Genomic DNA, 16,496 nt, shown 5'->3' on the forward strand with positions numbered 1-16,496 from the left:
GACATTAAATCAAAAATATTTTTATGAAAAATCCTTCGATAAGTAATGTATTTTGCAGTTCTTGCTGGGGGTTCATATAAATATTTCGTTTATTTGAAATATTGTCAAAACATTTCGCACCGCCATCGAAACTAGGCACATTTTTACCTTTAAGGCTCGATTTACACAAAATCGGGTCAATCGGTAGGTTTCCCCCAGCAAGATTCACAGTGGTACTTATTTTCTCTCCCGATTTCACGTAAAATATACTAAGATTGTTTTTATCTTTCACTTGTGCAAAGCCGTTTTTTATATGCACATACAAATCACCATTCATTAATTTACACGTAGCAGGGGGAGTCTCAAAACCATTAGTTTATGAATAGTTTTTTACCTATTACGAAGCTTTAAAACTGTTGATTTTTTTATACTCCATATCGGTGATATTGAATTTAGTATCACTAGTATTTACAACAGTGTCTATGTAAAGGAATGAAGCGGTTTTATTATGCACAATGAATATCACTTATTACGTTACATTAAATTCCCTAAGAACGATCGAAAGGAATGCAGATCGTGACGTCAAAGTTAACTATGACGTCATATCTTATGAAGTACAGACAAGTGACTTTCTACATATCGCTGTGAAATTAATCGGTCAGCCTTAACATAGCCGCGTTTTTTTCCTAGTTTTATCTAGCACAATGCGACTTGTGATCAGATTGCCAACACTTGTTTGCATACATTACTGTCTGCGATGTTATTTTCTACTAATAATAAACTATTCATGCTCTGCACTTACATATTAAGTAACTATTGATCACTTAAGCTGCGCTTACTTTGAATCCTTCTGCGGTTTGAGGCAGTAACTTCACATAATTAGTAAAAATATTTGAGACCAATGAAAAAAAAATACAGAAGATTTCCTTGCAAATGTTTTGCAGTTAAGAGACATGCACAACCTGTAATTTTTCCAGACCAGGTGTGATCTAAAAATGTCATATGGAGAAATCACGTACACTTTATTCATGAGCTAAATGCCACGTGACACTGTTCTCATTAATATTCATGTCTTCAAATTATCTCCCTTAGGAATGAAAATTACATATCTTTTATGTATGAAATTTGTGTGATTACGTCAAAACTTTAATTTTTTTAGAATGAGAACATGTGTTGGGGCAATGCATAGATTATCTGTGTATGTTTTTGTCACCACAATATCAGTGATTCACGCTTCAAATTCACTTTGAATGCCTCTCTATCAAACCATTATAGATAATCTAAAAATAGGACTATACCAGCTAAAATGAGTAAATAAATAAATAAACAGCTAAGAATATCAGCTTGAAACGGAATAGAATTATAACCTGAAAAATCTCATTCAATTTATAACGAAAATTCTTAAATAGAAGTATGCAATATGCCTAAATTTCAATATAAAGCCTAAATGCCTAGTTGCAAGTCCGACAGCGTACTGAGAAAGTCTTGAAAATGCTAAATTGAAAGTAAAAAGGAACCGACAAGACTTTTAAAATTTGAGTCAAGATTTCTGACACAGCTAGTTTGCAATGTAAACTTTGTAAATATATGAGAAACTAATTTACCTATGTATGGCAAGTATTTTAAAAATAATTCCAAAATCCCTTCATGACGTCTTTCATCACTAAAACACACTTTATTCCTACAACGCCCCGCTTCGATTTTTCAGATTCAAAAGGAACCGCTCTCTCAATATCTAATGTAAACAAAACAAGCACATTCCGATGCCGGATGTAGTAAATGAGAGAACCAAATGAGGAGAAAATATTTCCGAAATACTTATTTTTTAAAATTTGCGATTTTTCTCATTCCTTTCTATATATTCTATTGTACTGAAAATCGCCATTGTGATAACAATATGGCCGCTATGCAAATTAGTAAAATGTACACCATTTCTCCATATGTATCTTGATCTTAAGCTTTTGTCATTTTATTTATACAAGTTCAGGGTCACTGGAAGAAAAATGATGCATCAACAACTTTCCAATAATGAAATACATGAATTTTTTTTCTCAATGTTTGTTAACTTGCTTTACGTCGAATTAAAGACAATCATATTTTTTAGTTACACTTGTTGAAGTTCATTGAGTAGGATGTCATCCCCAACCTCTGTTGGTAATGAATCTACTGGCGTATAACCATGATCTAAGCTCTCTCTCTCTCTCTCTCTCTCTCTCTCTCTCTCCTCTCTCTCTCTCTCTCTCTCTCTCTCTGTGTGCCCATGAGAAAAGGGGCCTTATGGCAATTTTTTACATTTTGAGTCTTTCACAGATTTTGATAGAGCAAGGCTAGAAGTTGCCAAATCTGAATTTTTAATGGTCCTAGTCAACTGTTATTAGTTTTCTTTATTTATATCAATGACGTTAAAAATAAATAAATCATGACGTCATGTTTTTGCACCAATGTCAAGAATTTAATTGTAAAAGTGACTCTTGTTGAATTGTTTTTTATGCATATAATTGTGCAATCCAGAATGAAATCTCTGAATCCATGCGTCTTGAAATTGTTATAAAAATTATGTAAATGTTGCAGGATAATAATTCTTTAATATGGACAGGTGATTACACTTAAGAAATATGAGGTATACATATTTGAAAATAAACGTGATCAGGATATCTCAGTACACATGTTAAATGTATTCTCTTTCAAGCTTCAATTCATATGTTTATCTTCATCATTTCATTGTAAATTAATTTGGACATGAACTACTTATAGCATTGCGCTATATTCACAGATACACATATATACACTGTACTGTCTCAGTGAGTGCATCTGCTCTTCAGTCGGAGTTGGACAGAGACCTCATTGGACAGCAGGACGTACAGGTACATAGGTCCTAACATTTCTGTAGAGGTACTGTTGCCTTTCCCGTCTTTTTTTCTTCAGTGTTTTCTTCAGAGTCCATTTGCTTTTTGACGAACACAAACCAATGTTCTGCAGAGGAAAATCGAAGGTGATGATAATTTCGTATGTTCTTCACAGGGCGAATGAAAGTAAAACTTGTAATAAACAAACAATATAAAGCACTTATTATACACAACTGAAGTATTATTTAGAAACTTAACGTGTGTATCCAGGTATTTGCATGGAGTATTCTTTCTTACAATGACATCCGATTATAACACGCCAGCAGAGGTACGCTAAGACAAACTAGTTTTTATTTTGCCTTAAAATGAATTTAATAAATTTTTATAACGTCTAGATACATCAATGAGAGAGAGAGAGAGAGAAAGCGATATTTGTGTTAAAAAAAACTAATCCGAACTGTTGTCGGCATGAAGTGTGCATTTTTGTTCAAAAGTTATGTTCTGTCAGGGCATAGTCAAGCATGTTTAAAACTGCATTAGGACCATTCGTCCAAGTTCCATCGGATCCTGCAAAACAAATAACATGAAAATACTGCAGAATAAAACACACCTATAGTTTGATTTTCATCCATGATAAAATTAAGCTGCTTAGAAACACTGTCAATTCTCACTCCGAATACCAGTAGCTGCAAAAAATAGATCGGGCCTATCTGACGAGAATTATGAGGTAATTGAAAATGCTGAGCGAAGTGAAATGTGTAATGATCATTTGAGAGTTCTCGATCTTCCCTATTCTCTATTTCCTTCAACGCATTTTCTTTACGGGATCTGTAGAACTCTCGCTCTTTCTTGGCATCTGCAATGTGTTCCTGAATGTCGCTGATGGCCAACAGCTTCTCTTCTTCTGTTACAGCATCCAAAGTTTCATTCCGCAGTCGCTCACACCGATGGCAAACATCATCCCTAGGTTTGCTAATTTTGATATGTGTGACGCACTTCAGCCATATGTCTTGAAAAGAAGATACTTTTAGAGCACGAAGTTCAGACTATTTACATAATGCAAAGTAACGCTTTTGAATGTCCTTCTTTGTGTGTGAAGATGGAGGGTATACTGTCTTCAGACTGAGGCACCCCTACTTCTCCAGCAAAATTTAATGTAAATGTCACTACATTTCGAATTTCATAATATTTTAGAGAGTTTGCTGGGTTTTTCCCTGTGTTGCCATGTTCTCGGGAGATGGCCCCTTTTTCATTGAGATGTTTTGCAATATTAAAACTTTTTGAGTCGTGTTATATATTAAAACAAACGGATTACTGCATGTTTCCTGGCCTTGGAAAAGATATATATAGTTTGTTCTCTTCTCCCTTTTTTCGTAGATATCTTCTTGCTACCTTTTTAATTGAGTGAACACATGATGTACATCTCTCTCTTCTTTAACCATTTCTCTTTGTTTAAAAATGTGATCTATGACCTCTTCTTTTGTAAAATGTTCAAAACAAATACTTGAACAGCGACATTTGAATTCATGTGATTCGCAAGAACTGTCTTGATCACCCCAGTCTTAGCATATTGATTTACTCTGCTTGCAATTCTATCATCTGCTGCATTTTTCTAGAAGTATCTCATCATCATCACTGTTTATGAATATATCAATTAAACAGTCGTTTACAAGTGAATTTATTTTATCAAGTAGAAAGTCTGCTTCAATTTTACATGTAAGAATAATCACATTTTTTAACCCTTACTTCAGGGGTGTGTATATATATATATATATATATATATATATATATATATATATATATATATATATATATATATATATATATATATATATATATTGCAAAAAAGGTCTTAAGATAAACACTTCAGTATATGTCATTTGTTATTAAACGATTTATATAAATATTTATACACTACAGGAACACCATATTTCCATCTGAACTTAAAACTAAATATTACTCCCTCTGTGGTACCCCTATAGTGTATAGAGTTACTCATCCTGTATTTTATTTATAGAAAATAATATCTTCATATAATCCTACGTGATCTGAGAGATACATATACTTTTCTATTTAGTTAGAAAAATTGTTTTATAGTTTCATGCTTGCATAAATACACCACATAAAACTGTTTATGCAATGTTAATACAGTTTGTATAAACAGTCAATATTTACATGATCACGGGTAGAGTAGTGGGGCGGATCTATTGATATAAAAGAATAATCCACCGGTGCCTATGAAAAAAATCGTATCAATCCATATGTAGACAAATATAACGTTACTTCAAGCTGGTCCTTATTGAAATCACAGTAGGCTTGTCAATATTGAAGACATATGATAAGATAGACACACATATATATATATATATGCGTATGTGTAAATGTAAACAATCTAGAGATCTCGTCTGGAGCTTCTTCGTTGTGAAACCGACTTCGAATAGAATTCCGTTAAATTTTGTAATTAAAACCAGTTGACAGATAAGGACACGAATTAAATACATGACAGTACGGCAATAATTTTTTATTATAGGTTAAGTACGACAAAACGTTTGACACGTCTTAGAGAAGAAAATTCTGCGTTGACATTGCACATCTTTATGACGTTATTTCTGTTTTAGTAAAAATGCCATAAAGGCCCCTTTTCCATGGGCGCAAGTATATATATATATATATATACATATATATATATATATATATATATATATATATATATATATATATATTGTGTGTGTGTGTGTTTATAGGAAAAGTTCTCTTTATTTTAATTGTTTGTACAAAAAATATCTTATAGTTTTTTTAAAGATAAAATGCATTTAAAATATTATATGTAAATGTTCACAGAAAAGTGAGGTAAACTGCATAAAAGAAATTTTTGAGTTTGACAAAGGGGGATGATATCGAACCTCCATTTTCTGTTAGAAAGGGGTAGTGATAGGTGTAAGGAAGTTTCTTTAAATCATATCAAATTCAACTGTCATTTTAATATACCATATCAGTTTTAATCATAACATTTGGGGTCATTAAGTTTTGAACAAATGTTTTAACAACAAGAATTTGTAAAAAGTCTTCCTTGTCAGAATCAGTGTGAGAGATCCTGATGTGCCTATCTGTAGTGGATTGTACCAGAGCTGTAGAATCTAACAATTAACATTCCAAGTGTTTTTCAATATATCGTATCACATGTTTAGTCAGGAAAAACGCCTGCAATAAACACTAATCCACAGGGGAAAACATTGCACAACAATTTGAAGGTAGGTGTGTTGAATTTGGTTTAACTTAGTAGTTTTTATTAAACATTTTATTAAGTATTCTTTGCAGTGATGGTAAACATTTTACTGATATTATATGCTAGTAGACATAAAGTGACCTTTTTCAATTCGTATATCTTCCTTGTAAGGAAAAAACCCAGCAAGTAAATATGTTCGAATAATTAATGTCATCAGCGCGCACCGTTAAATGTATAATACTTTTTTCCTAAAAATAATGAAATTCATCAGGCGAAACTCTTTTAATTTTAGACAGTAAATTACAGATGCAATTTCCCGCAAGCGCAGGTGTGCATGTGTGTTTAAGGAGAGAAGTGGTAGGAAGGGAAGCATGACATTAGCATGCGGGAATCATCAGGATTAAAATATTGTTGGCACAACACAAAAAAAATAATAAAGAAATAATGATTTTTGTAAAAAATACACTCGTAGAACGAGTGATCCCGCATGGTTGACAATGAGCGTTAATACTTGGGAAATGGCCGATTACTATTTTTATTACGTTAGCATATTACTCTTGTAGAAAAGTTTGTTATTACATTCATTTAAAATGTCACTTGTGTTTTTTTGCCGATAAAATGCAGGAAGAAGCAATTAAGTTGTATCCAGAGTAAGTGTAGTTTAGGAAGTATTTTTTAAAAATGTAAATCTATGGTGACTGCATGTGAGTATGTTTTACTTGTAACAAGAGAGTATGTTTATACGATTTTACTTGTTTTTAAAATATAGATTATCCTAAATGAATTATGCACCATGGCATGTGGCGGAAATTCGTGCTATTTTGGATTTGGATTGTTCCTGCTCATACTTGGACTTGTAATTGATGTAATAGGAGTGGTCTCTCCATACTGGATTTTAGCTAAAGAGGGTGGAGTAAAGTTGAATGGCGGATTGTGGGAGATGTGCACTTCCGCATCAGATGTTTCAGAGTGTTCCGACTTTAATAAAGTTCAAGGTATAATGAAATATAATAATAATTCTATAATAAGGTTTTTATTTGTGCATTTAAAAAAATGTTGACCTTCGTAACTGATGAGAGATTAATTGCATTCTCAATTCAGTTTAAATTTTGCTGATAAGCAATGTAAAATTAATAAAAAAAAAATAATAGTAATCGCTGGACGTCGGACATATATAAAGCTTGAAAGTTGCATTCTCCAAAACAATGGAAGTAAGCAGTATCTTTTTTTTTTCATTAAAAACGTATACATGATTTTAAAAGTGTCAACATTACAATTCGTAACTAAAAAAAATGGTGTATGGGGTGAAATGAGCAAGAGGGGTTACAAGTTTTTTTTTACTAAAAAAGAGCTGTGCTTTCCTGATTTAAAAATAGATAACTATGTCTGAACGGTGTAAAATTGGGTTGCTTCCTTGCAGGTTGTAACCTTTTGCCTACAATTGTCTAATGTAAGAAATAACTGATGGTTGATGATTATCTATGAAAAAGTAAGGTAAAGGTCATCTAAGGATGTTAATGTTACTCGGCTTAGTCGAATAATTGGAGTTAGTTGAGCGATAGTCGAGTACTCGATGATATATTTGAACCTGCGAGTCCTTCAAAACCAAATAGTGCTACTGCCATCTTATCTTAACTAAAAAAAAAAAAACAGTTAAAAATTTTTGATAATATATACATGTACAACATGTGTTTGATTTAAAGAAATTGATAAGTATTTTATCCGAATACCCGTTAACAAATGTCCTTGCTTTTCCTTTTTTGTAACGATTGCACATTACAGCTCCATATCATGACATCGAATGAAAAACAATGGTGACCAGTTCCACGATAAATCATTGCTCGTGCCTAATCAAAGATTAATGATTATAAAAACAAACCTGGAGATAATTATAGATATGATTAAAGTTTTGAATATACAAACATCTAATCTAATAAATAGCTGATTAGAAGAACACAAAAATTGTTCTCAATTACAAGTTTAAATAAATCAGAAGAGAAAACAAATTTTACACGCCTAAAAATACACAAGGAAAACGATGGGGAAAAGTGTCCGAAAAAAACAACTCTTTTAACTTTCTTAGTCAAAAACTGCGGAAAAATAAAACTAGAGGTACTGTGAGCAAGCTCACAAATGATACCCCGCTACTCGAGAATTTATCTATAATAGTAAGTGATGGATGCTATCTAATAGACCGTCAATCTTCTATCAATAACAATTGCTCTATTTTTTAAAAAAGCTTATAATCTATTAATAATTTCCTTAAAATAATACAAAATAATAAAATGTTTTATTGCAACCAACTGCGCAAAAATGAAGGGAAATGTAAACGACTTATTATTTCTCGACTTCGCAAGTTCCGTGCATTGACAAATGAACTATATTGAGATTTATTTATTTCAAAGTAACTGGAACATGTTCATGCTTCCTATTGAATAATTTTGTTTAGTAAGACAAGCTTTTGAAAAATTATTACTTTAAGACTTGCATATGCAATACGCTATCATTTATATCAAAATTATTTTAATTTTACACTGACTTTGATTAAGAGCAGGCTATCAATGTTTTATCAGTGCGTACCTGGATTATCATACACTATCGGTGTTAAGTTATTGTTTAAAATCATTGCTTACATTCTTTTCAAGATTGGCTTAAAGCTGTTCGAGGTTTTGGAATATTGGGAATTCTCCTTCTGCTGATAGCCGTCTTGACTGCGTTTCTTAGAATTTGTATGAAGGACAGAGCATGCGTACTAGTTCTCACCATTGTGCTGTCCTTTATGGCAGGTAAAAATATCTTTCAAGTTTTGTAATTGGATATCGTGCAAAAAAGATTATAGTTTAAATGCACAAGTTTTCCAAAGTTGTTATTGTTGAAAAACAATCAATCAGCACTTATAAAATGTCAATGATTTCCTTGTAGCTGTTTGCATTGTGATATCTGTATCTGTATTTGGAAAAAAGTACAACACCATCGTCAAAAACAGCAGTATTTTCAGCTTTCACTATGCCTTCGTTTCCTGCATTCTTTCAATTATCATTTCGGTAATCGCTGGAATATTCATGATAGTTGAGGTAGCAAAAAGATCCTCCTACACATCCATGACTGGACGATAGAATAGTTTTGTATGGAAAAAGACACGAAGCAAGCATACTTGAAGATGAAGATTTACTTTTGTTCGATTGACACATTTTTTTCTAGCATAGACCAATCCACACTTTACAAAAGTTATGTCCCTTGGCCGCCATCTTTGGGGAAAAACCCATATATTTCTCACTGTAGCCTTTGTAGTTTAGAGGGTTGTTACTTCGTCATTTGACATTAGAAATCCGTTTCCGCTGTGAATTTGGATTGCCCCAAGTTGGGGCAACCCACACATCGAAGGAATAAATAAATAAATCCGAGAGATTTCTTCACAGGGCGCCCAAATATTTGGTTGTATAAAGAAGGGAAAAGTTGTGTTTTTCCCTTTTGACCTTTGGGTTGACCCCGCAAAGGGGAACAACTTTTGCAAGTGTGGATTGGACTATTCTGAATGTCTTTAAAATATATTGTCTTAAATGAATTTTATTTAAGACGACAACTTATACTAGAATATGTTTAAATATATATTTTTACTGTATATCTTTATCAAAAATGATCAATTGCAATTGGGTTTTTTTCGTGGTATTGTACTACAACAAATTTGAAAAAAAAACCTATTTGATCAGTGTTTTAATTTTTATACGATTTAATTATATATTTAATGTACTAGTCTTGTAAAAGAAAGGGACAGATAATAGTTACTAGGCATCTTCTTATGCGGTTGCTCATATTTTTCTTTAAAAATCCTTTTCGAAATCATGAAATTCTGTTTTATTGTTACTATTAAACAGTGATACAAATTTTCACAATTGTTGATAAACATTGTCAAACATTGAATATCATTACGATCACATGTACCAATACCTATATTTATAGGCAAACTAAATATTTTAATTTCATTTTTTGTTCACATCATCAAAGTACATGTCATATTTTTCTTATCCTGAGCACAAAATCCGTTGGTATATGTATCGTCAACAATCATTGCTGTGTTTAATGTATAATGCTACATTCTCTTGTCGTTACAAATTCATAATATAAAGTTAGAAGATTATACAGTAAACTAAAATTCTAAGTGCGAAATTGATCAATACGCTTACGTTATAAATAGATATCCAATTTCGAGAATTTTAATAATTAAGTTTTAAAGGAGCAACTAAAAGTTTTAAGGAGCAACCAAGATTATGGAAAAATAAGTTACACAACTTAGTTTTATGGCACAAAAAATAATTCGTTGAGTTTTATGAGGTGATCAATCTAGAAGTACTGATACCCCCCGCTAAGAAAAAAAATCATAACTCAAGTATTTTCCTATTATAGAAAATGATAGATGCTATCTATATTTAACTGTCCATGTTCTTTCAATAACATAAGCTCTATTTTTTTTAAATTGTAAATGCTAATATGAGTACACAAACGAATTTGTATTCTTTAAATTCCATTTATTCTCATTTTATCTGTTAGAGCTTAAAGACAATTACTTCCTTATGATGACAAATATGACTGGAATAAAACAATAATCCACATGTCAAGTAGCCATTTGATAAATTGAAATGTTTGGTATACCGAGCCCGATTTTTTTCCAATCTTTTTAACAATATTTTTTTTTATAGAAAACATGAATGACATCGGGGCGGGCCATTGTCAGAGGTCGGGCGGTGATGATATAATGTTAATCTTACAATAGATTTAATGACACAAGCAAGCTTTGTGTTTGATTTTACCTTCCGATAACACAAGACAGACGCAGACAGAAATTAAGTATTTCTTTTAACCAATGACTTTTAACTTGCCCGAATGACCATTGGTCAAGGTTATGACTCACCCTCAGGTCATAGGCAATTTTTTCTGTAAATTAAGAATTTCCTATGTTTCTCCATAAGGAAGATATAGAGCGGACATGAATTTTGCACTTTCTGTCAGTGCCCTTGACCTTGCCCGAATGAACTTGGGTAAAGTCATAAGCAACATTTGTGTGAAATAACAACTTCCAATATGTCTCCACAAGAGTAATAAGGACCAAACAATAATTTTGCTTTTTTTCCTGTCGGGGATCTTGACCATGCCCGAATGACCTTGAGTCAATATCATCCTCTAGTAATAAGCAATTTTTGTATGGAATTACAACTTCCAATGTTTCTCCACAAGGAAGATATGGACCAGACATTTTTTTCTGGTAGTAACCTTGACCTTGCCGGAATGACCTTTGGTCAAGGTCATGACACATTCTTTAGTTAGTACGTGCGCAATCTTTGTCTGAAGTTAGAATTCCTTATGTTTCTACATACGGTAGATATGGACCGACCCGCATTTTGCACTTTTCCTCTCAGTGACCTTGCCCGAATGACCTTGGGTCAAGGTCATGACACGAAAGTAGCACAGAAAGACGGATAAGGTGATTCCTACCCCCCCCCCCCCCACACACACATACACACACACTTTGTTTGCGGGGGGTATAATAAGGTCAATAGTGATCAAACCTAATAAAGCCTGAAGTACAAAGATTTGATTACGCGCGTCCGCCTTTAATCATCTCATATAATTCAAGAATGATTCCCCATAACTTTTTGGATTGGACTACACATTACAAAATCGACCCGTAAAGTTATCACGTATTAAAACTCTAGAAAATGTAAATACAAACAGATGGACTTGCCGATAATAAGATACATCATTTTATCTTATGTGCAGAACATATTTATAACATAATGATTATATTCATAAAATTCAAACGGAGGCCAAGCAGTTGCGCGCAGTTAACATACAAGATTGGTCAAAAAGTTTATTTCTTATCCTCTTCATATGTGAACGAAAGAGAGAGTTATATGTCTCTTGATTTAGAAAAATTCCAATTATTTGCAGTTACCGTTATATTCTTAGTAGAGTACCGGTTGCACTTACTGAGAAGAAATTTGGTATGCAGATTCATCATTAAAATGTCTCGATCAAGTTCGGTTTTGGGTACGATTGAGCATTTTTCATGAGTTATGTACCTTGGACTTCGAAAAATTCCAATTATCTTCAGTTTCCACTCATTTTCTTCACAGTGATTGTACATTCTTAAAATGAAATTTAATATACCGATATATTAAATTAGTATTTAGGCTAAGTTTGATTTTAGATACGATCGAGCAATTTTTAACAGAGTAAGCTTCTTGACTTGGAAAAAATTCAATTATTTGCAGTTTTTGTTCATTTTCTTCGCAGCTGTTTCTAAGGGAAGACCATAAGTGTTAATCCAACATTGATAGGGACATAAGTGAAGTGAACTGAACTTAAGTTAGTTAGATCAAAAGCTATTAGGACGCGTAGAACTGGTGCTATCACCAGTTTCCGTGGTGCTTAGCGGAACAGTCATGAAGTGGATGGGACAGAAGTTCATCTAAGGTTAAACCTAGCATGAATTCATAAAAGTATTTTGTCACCATGTTATTTTTTATTGCTTCTCAACTGCTACATGGGTTTATATGCCGGTCGAGAAAATTGTAGTTGGTTCCTTTTCAATTGAGGCATTAAGGATGCGCAGAATTTACTTTGTGGTAGTATATTTTGGAAAAAAAAAACCAACGGCAATCATTTAAAATTTCATCTTTATCTGGAGTACCGTGTAGGTGTTTTTATTTCATATTTTTAAAAAATAATTCATACCTATCGACTTAAGATTTTTATCGCATATTACAAAGAGTATTCCAATATAAATGTCAAAACATTGATTAGATTCAAAAGTGTTTGTTTTAAATATTTTGCATCATTTGATATAAGGGTCACCTGAGTTAGGTCACCCGAGTCACTGACGACTCATTCGTCGTCCGTTCACAATATTACTTTTTAATTTCGTAAAAATTACAAGGTCAATTGTCACTATTTTAGGAAGGATCGCTACATCGTCACAACATGTATGAAATCCGTTTGAAACGCCATTTTGTTTCAGATTTTTAACATTCTGTCGTGGTACAAAGTAGATATTCACCGTTTTGTTCAACTCTTCTAAGAAAAGGAATCAAAAAACAAATCATTCATGCATGGTACTGGTCTATTGTTCATCGAGTTTGCGACTGGACTGCACCTTCCTGCAAAACCTGAACGTGGGATGGTGAAAGAAAATTGACATCATACTTTGTAACAGGTGTATGGTGGCACATCTCTGCCCCTTGTGTTATTTTTCCATCAAATATGTCGACATGCAAGATAAATATGTTGACATGCAAGATAATTATGTCAACATGCAACATAACTATGTTGACATGCAAGAAAATTGCAATCAGATAAGAATTATACAAAATATCAAAAATTCTCAAATATCGCCTACTTGTGACATCCAATATGCTAGATGCTACTTTTTATGTCGACGTATTTATGTTAACATGCAAGATAAATATGCTGACATGCAAAATATTTATGTCAACATGCAACTTATTTATGTCAACATGCAACTTATTTATGTCAACATGCAACTTACTTATGTTGACATGCGAGATGAATATGTTGACATGCAACTTGAATATGTTAACATGCGAGATAAATATGTTGACATGCAACTTATAAGTTGTATGTCAACATAACTTAGTCGCATGTTAACATAACTAAGTTGCATGTCGCAATAAATAAGTTGCATGTCGACATAAATAAGTTGCATGTTAACATAAATAAGTTGCATGTCGACATAAAGAAGTTGCATGTTAACATAAATAAGTTGCATGCTGACATCAATAGGTAGCGTATCTAGCATCTTGAATGTCACATGTTGGCGATATTTGAAATTTTTTATAACTCTTATTTGATTGCAGTTTCCTTGCATGTCAACAAAGTTATGTTGCATGTTGACATAACTATCTTGCATGTAAACATATTTATCTTGCATGTCCACATAATTAATAGAAAAATAACTTGCATACAAGGGGTAGAGATATGCCACCATACAGATGTAATAAAAAAGGTTGTTTTTTTTCTCCAGCATATTCTCTGTAAATAGGAAATCACGGTCTCCTTTAACAGTATGGACAGGTTAAACAACTTTTTAAAAAAGTTTGTCTAGTAACTTAATGTACTCGTTCTTATTTATGAAGATATTAAGGGCCAATGTAAAAAAGAATCCAAACGATTTATACAATAATTTTATGGTTACAAGGCGTGCACGATCTTGAGTCTTTTCCAGACCAGGTGTCATATTTCTAATTTTGTTTTGCAGGACATTGTAAGCATATAAACCTTGCATGTAAACCTTAACATTTTGTTACTTTTTCAGTATTTAGACTTGATAAGCATTTTGATTTAAAGACATTTTCAATCAACCCCTATTTAATACTTTTTTTAAAGTTCATTCCAAACCTATGTTGGTCTTGTATGGATATGTTTACTAAATTCTCAACGGTCAACGCTATATTTTACAGAATTGTTGTGTACTGTTCGACATGTACAATGTACTGTACCTCTAATTTTATTATAAATAATGAACACTTAAGAAGTTGAAATATTTCTGTAATGAAAACACCAATTACTATCCAGGGTAGTCCTTCATACTACTTTTCCACCAACATCTCTATCCACATCACATGTTCTTGTGGAAGGTGCAAATAATGGACAAAATATAATGAAAAACGTATTATATAAATCAGTAATATAAAAAAAATTATGTCGTTAACAAGTGGGTTTTTTTTGCCTTTTTTGGCTCAAATAATCATAGATTTCCTCATGCTCAAACAGGAAAGCATGTGATGAAAAATTTAAGTCTTAATACACGTGCTTATCATGCTTTTTTGATCATGTCACATACTAAAGCCATTTGAACTGGAACTTTCTTCCCGGCATGTAAGCGAAGCTTCCGTAACACAATTTCAGTGGGAGAATGCAACCAAAGTTCGTCAAAACATAATTGATGACTTAATTCGTTGAATAGTATGTGGCAGTGCAATGCTGCTATGAATATCATGACTTGCAATTTAACTTTAAAATCGGTTGAATTTTATGCTTGATATGGTGGGCTGTAGGAGATTCAAGTATAGATCAACGGTCATTTGTGTGTTTATTGATAAAGCTAAGTACATGTAGACCTGTTGGTCACTTATCTTAAAATTGCCCCTAAAGTTATGCATATTTGACTCTACAGTGTAAAAGATAATTTATAAACTCCAATCTCAAAAACTTGAATTCCGCTGTAGTATTTGAATCTAATGCATAAAAGAAATTAATACTCACTGACAATAGGTTTCGAAAATTTCAGGAACAATTAACATGGTTTTACAAAATTATCATTGATTGTGCATGATTGTTGTCAGCATCACTCATGTAGTTGTGACCTCTTAAGCATTTTATGGTAATATTACCTGTATTTTTAATATTAATGAACTTTGACAGTAGTCGTACCTATAAATGTTTAGATGTATGACCAAACAAATTTCGTTGAATATGAGCATTTTTCCAGAGGTACTTGAGGATAATACCCTTCCCACAAATCCCTTGCACCCCACAGCTTTAGACCCCCCCCCCCCCCGAGTAGTTTACTCCTATTTTGATAGAAATTCTCTACGTACACACCATGTCTCTTTCCAAATATCTGAAAAAAATAAAGTGAATTTAAAAAATTAGGCAAACCCTCTCTCTCTGCATCTTAAAACGGAAAAGAGTCATTTTGGGGACTAAAGAACAATCCGCTTTATTTATTCTACAAAACGGGTTGATATATCGCAGTTTATACATGTGTTTCGCTTATTAATATGTTTTTAAATGAATGTGCATCTCTCTTTAATCGTACTCTATTATTCAAAGCAAGCTAGGTTACTGAGACGGAAGTCAACATCTTTCATTTATGTCACGTACACGCTAGTCTCGTGCTTATGTGCGCCAATACATGTAAACGAGTTTTCTCGAATGTAATCGTATTATCATAATGGAAATTTAAAAAAAAAAATAGTTAAAATACATGCGTTATATAGAAAGCCTATGCTTATTTATGTTTTTGGAGAAACGTGTTATTAAGTCCAGTGATGAGCCTTTCGACGACGGGTCAGAAATATAAATAAAATGCTACTACTGACCACGGTGTGTCAGATTATTAGTATGCACTTGATTGCATTTAATTATTAGGAGAATATTGTGGGAAACACAGCTGTCCAGTAATCATCTGGAAGCTGTCTCTGCCTCCTTTTTTAACGGTATGATAAATTATAATACTTGCGCGCATTCTCAAAAGTAAAGTTATTAGATTCAGAGGGTTCAGCCAATATTTTTTTTGTAATATATATTAATGTTGATAATTTGCATTGTATTTAATATTAAATGTAAAAATGTCATATTAAAATGTTATATCTAAATAAAAAGAGTAGTCTTCTGGAAGCTGTCTTTTTGCCTCACCTTTTTATACA

General features: G+C 32.6%; 1 non-coding gene across 3 annotated transcripts; it reads left to right on the top strand.

Annotated features, from left to right (window-relative positions):
* The first annotated feature begins 2,956 nt into the window (after window positions 1–2,956).
* Window positions 2,957–9,120, top strand: LOC105318830 (uncharacterized). 3 transcript variants are annotated; one of them, XR_010713978.1, is made up of 5 exons: window positions 2,957–2,971; window positions 5,903–6,076; window positions 6,821–7,046; window positions 8,697–8,837; window positions 8,974–9,120. It is a non-coding gene; the product is annotated as an uncharacterized protein (transcript). The 3 variants fall into 3 exon arrangements; XR_010713977.1 differs by lacking the exon at window positions 2,957–2,971 and having other exon boundaries at window positions 5,890–6,076; XR_010713979.1 differs by lacking the exons at window positions 2,957–2,971; window positions 5,903–6,076 and adding an exon at window positions 6,678–6,701.
* Window positions 9,121–16,496: the final 7,376 nt, after the last annotated feature.

Source organism: Magallana gigas, chromosome 5, assembly GCF_963853765.1.
Source record: "Magallana gigas chromosome 5, xbMagGiga1.1, whole genome shotgun sequence".
In the NCBI taxonomy this organism is placed as follows: Eukaryota; Metazoa; Mollusca; class Bivalvia; order Ostreida; family Ostreidae; genus Magallana; species Magallana gigas.